The following is a 4,964-nucleotide window of genomic DNA, read 5'->3' as shown; positions in this document are numbered from 1 at the left end:
AACTCATGTTTCATGAATCTTAGTCTAATGCTCTTTCTACTAAAATCATTCTTGAGAAAGCTTTGTAACAACTGTCTCTCATTGTGTAGTCACTTGGCTTTGAGGCCCACATAAATTATAAAAAGCCATTGTTTAATTTACACCTGATCCTACCTGTGGATACAATAGCTCAATCCAGGTGTATAACTATATAATTCAATGCTAAGTGAATAAATGACTAAATAAATAATTACATATAAATACATATTGCTACAACACATATTATCCTAATATCTAAAGGTTAATAAGCATATATTATGCACCTAGCACTGTACTAAGTATTTAAAATATCATATAATTTATTCCCTATGGAACTCCTTAGATATTATTGTTCTCAATTTACAGATGATAAAATAAAGAGTTTTAAGTAACTTTTCCAATGATATATAACTAATAAGTGGTAAAGTAACAATTTGAACCCACTTCAATTGACTTATTCAGCTTACTGCTTTTACTATATTTATTTTTATCAACATAATAAGTACTTACATGAGCATGACACTATTGTAAATAATTTCTAAATATAATTAATTCACTGTAACACTTCTGTGTAGCATTCCAAGAACTGACCATTTTTATTACATGTGCTTCCTGACATATATAAAATATAAACTCTATTCCAGTTCATCTAAATTTTTCATAGATCTGATGCTTCTTTAGCTCTAAAACACATTAAAAATGCAATTTTAAAGAGTACAACAGCCTTTAACTACAGGTTTTTTTAAAAATGTACTTCTCTTTAAAATACATAACTGTAAAAATTTTAACATGGTATGAATAGATAACATGATTGTTTCCACTAGCCCACTCACATGTCCTTGTAATTCTAGTAAAGGTTTTCATAAGCGATCTAAATTTGTAACATAAAACTGGATATCCCATAAAATTCTCACACAAGTGATTTTTGTTGATGACTTACTGAGATAACTATTGCAGATGAAATTATCTCCATGTTGTTCAATAAACAGTAAACTGTGATAACTATAACAGGTAAAATGTACCCGTTTCATACTATAAAACAGCAAAATTTGATAATTAGAGAAGACAAAACAGTGACCATGTTATAAGAGGACATGAAGAGAATTAGTATTTGCTGACTTCATTTGAGGTCTTTCTAACTTAATTAGTTCTTATCAGTTGCAATACTTTTTTATAAGATTGCTCAACTGTTAAAATTGAAGTTGTTCCATATAAATACTAGAATAAGCTTTGTTTACGTTTACAGAAAAACTTGCTAGCATTTTTATAGGAATTGCTTTAAACCTATTGATCAATTTGGGGAAAAACTGACATATTCTCTCTGTTGAGACTTCCAACCCCTGAACACAGGATGTTTCTCCATTTAGTTAGGTGTTCTTTAATTCCTATTATCAGCAGTTTATAATATTTTACATATAAATTTTGTACGTATTCTGTTAAATACCTGATTAAATATTTAATTTTCTTCTAGTGAACCTAAATAGTATTGTTTTTCATTTTTGTTTCTCATATTGTTAGTATATAGAAATGTAATTTATATTTTTATGTGATAATCTTGCATCTTGCAACTTTGCTGAACTCATTATCTGTAGGGTATTTTGTGTAGACAATCAAATAGGGATAGGTTTATTTATTCCTTTCCTATGGATAAATTTTATTTATTTTCCTTGCCTTATTGCAGTGACTGGCTTCTATACTAAGTTAAATAAAAGAGGTGAAATCTATGGCCATGCCACCTTGAACGTGTCTGATCTCATCTGATCTCGGAAGCTAAGCAAGGTTGGGCTTGGTTAGTACTTGGATAGGAGACCACTTAGGAAGACCAGGTGCTATAGGCGTAAAAAAAAAAAAAAAAGAGGTGAGAACAGGCATCCTGGTCTCACCCCTAACCTGAGGAGGAAATGATTCAGTTTTTCACTGTTAAGTATAATATTAGCTATATATTTTTTTAGATGCACTATATCAAGTTGAGAATTTTTTATCATAAATAAGTATTCCTAGAAATTAAAAAAGGGAGAGTGGAGGAGGGCAAAATCAAGGTGGTTGTAAGGGAAACATGAGGAATTCCTGTGGCATTGGAACGATTTAGTATTTTGACTGTGGTGGTGGATACAAGAACCTATAAAGGTTGTCAAATTGTATGGAACTTAATACGCACATAAACATAAATGACTGCAAGTAAAACTGGGGAAATCTAAAATAAGATGGCTGGATTGTATTACTTTCAACATCCTGCTTGTGGTGTTACTCCATAGTTTTCCAAAATGTTACCACTGAGGAAAAATGGACAATGTGTACAGGGATCTCTCAGCATTATTTCTTAAAACTGTGTGTGAATCTGTAATTATTTCAATATACTTTCAATTAAAAAGCTGGAGTCATTCGCTACTCTTTGACAGAACTTTGAACTTTTGCAAAAGGATAACCAAGGATATTAAGTATAAACATGGATGTGTCTCATGTGTTTTATTTTGTATTCATTTGCTTCATTAACTAAAAGGTAAAATTTTCTGAATATATAGATTTAAATTATCTTAATAATAGAAAGTATGTTCAATAATTAAAATGACATGTCTACTTTTAATGTTTAATATAATTAGCCATTAAACATAGTTATTTATATTGATAATTCAGCCTCCCCTGACAGCTTAAGAGAGATGCATTCATGGACAGTGGAACTAGCTAAAGAATAAATTCATCAGCAGCTACAATATTGCATATATACAGTTATTTTGTGATCTTCTGCCATTTCTATTTCTCCTTGAGACCAGTTACTAGAGTTACTACGATACAGTATGAGAATCGAGACATTGCACCCTAATAATACCCCTTTTGGTAGTTACTTTTCAAAATACATATCAACTAATTTATAAAACCCATTATTTTTTTTTTTTAAATTTAATCACCTCCAACCCTTTCTGGGAAAAGTCTAACACAATTCCAATCTTTCCATGAGAGGACCTCAGAACAAGAGGATACTATTCTTAGATTCACCTGTCAAATCAGGTTCTCACTGGTGACTGATACTGAGAGGAAACACTGGACATCTTTTATCTGAAAAAGAGGAATTAGACTGCTCTGGATTTGTGAGCTCCGTTTCATTTATTTAGGAAAAAAAACTAAAATACATAGTTTCCATGAATGTCTCAATCAACTGGTAGTTTACTATAACTTTAACTTGATTCCCATGTTATAATCTCTATTTCTGCAAAAAAAAAAAAAACAACAAACAAACAAAAAAAACTGTAGTCCGATTAGGGACATATGCACAAATAGGGGAACTGTAGAATTTATTGAGAAATGGCCTTCACTTACAGCAACAATCATCGTGCATGTGAGGTATAAGGAAATAAATCATTTCTATTGGGAAGAAATGGAGAATACAATAGTAATTTTTACTAATATGTGCTTTCTCTTCCAGCGCTATATAGTGAAACAAAGGGCTTAAAAACTCACAGGCAATATTAAGTGAAAACCAGAGTTATGTAGACAATACTACTCTAGGATGACAAAACATTTGGTGATGTCAATTTAAAGCCCCTATTAATGGAGCAGCCATGGAAATAGATTGGAAAGAAGGGTGGATAGGTGGATGGAAGGAAGGAAGGAAGGTAGGAAGGAAGGAAGGAAGGGAGGGAGGGAGGGAGGGAGGGAGGGAGGGAGGGGAAAATAAAATGAATTTGGCCTGAGAAAAAGTCACTCATGCAATTCTATGCCTTTGTCAAAACATTTTAAACATTTCAAATAATTGAGAATGAAGACTGAAAAAGAATAAGTTACATGGTAAGAAAATATCAAAAGACCTATGCATGGATATGAACGATCTTTGTGGAGGGAATTCTTAACTTCCCAATGGATGGTTCATGCTCTTGGAGTCACTGGAATATTACTAATTTTATAGAAAATAGGGAAAAAAATGTATGACATATGAAATGTGAGACATGTAAGATATATAACATTTGACCTGACAAACATTTTCAGATATATAATATGTAAGAATATCAACTAAACACTGTAAGACAATTACATTTGATTTACATTTACATAAAATGCATGATAAGTAGAAGTAAGCAATAGAAGATCCTGCAATAAATAGTAAGTTGTAGTCTTTGACATAAATGAAATTAAAATTGACCCTGAGTTATTCAGTTATGTCATTATAAAGAGTTGTTTGGTATTGTAAATTTTACAAAAAACACACATCTGCTAATTCATTTTTGAAAGGATTAACATTCTTTTTGTAATAAAACCGATTTTTAAACAGTATGTAAAATATGTAAACAAAAAGTCATTCCAATAAAAAAAAGTTAAGAAAATAAGAATAAGGAAGCAAAAATATTTGCATGACTATGAAGAAGATATGTACCAATATTCCTTAAAGTAATTTCTATATATTCTAGCACTGGCCACTGTAGATCAAATGGTCATCTCCACTGACATTTGAATAAATTGAGCAATATATTATTATTTTTGGTTTTGATTATAAATCCCAGCTTTGAAAAATTAAAAATAAGTACACATTAAAGATTTTTTTTGTGGATATAGATATGCTTTAAAGGAATGTAAAAGACATAAAAGATATCACAATTATGATGTTAAAATATTTTGTAACTTTTAATCAGTAATAATCTTTATCTACATAACAATAATATTTGAACATAATATGTAAAGCTCATGGTTCATTTCTCAATGAAAATATTGCTTTAAATAATGTTATTGACAATTCCCATTGCTACTGCTTCAGCAGAACAAAATCTCTACAGATTGAACAAATCAGATCAGTTTATCAAATTTGGCATTTCTGCCAATAGAATAGATATTATGTGAAACTCTTGATTAAAATAACATAGTGATTTTGCTGAAAAGAAAGGCAAAAATATGGAATAAATATATAATAATGTGAGAATTATGTATCTTTGATTACTCATCTAAATATTATGAATTCA

General features: G+C 30.3%; 1 pseudogene; it reads left to right on the top strand.

The window, feature by feature from the left end:
- Positions 1 to 1,737: 1,737 nt before the first annotated feature.
- On the top strand, positions 1,738 to 1,856 carry LOC111745440 (annotated as a pseudogene).
- Positions 1,857 to 4,964: the final 3,108 nt, after the last annotated feature.

Source organism: Pteropus vampyrus, unplaced genomic scaffold, assembly GCF_000151845.1.
Source record: "Pteropus vampyrus isolate Shadow unplaced genomic scaffold, Pvam_2.0 Scaffold155, whole genome shotgun sequence".
Classification (NCBI taxonomy): Eukaryota; Metazoa; Chordata; class Mammalia; order Chiroptera; family Pteropodidae; genus Pteropus; species Pteropus vampyrus.
The sequence above is the reverse complement of the archived record's forward strand: the minus strand, read 5'-3'. Positions and strand labels throughout refer to the sequence as shown.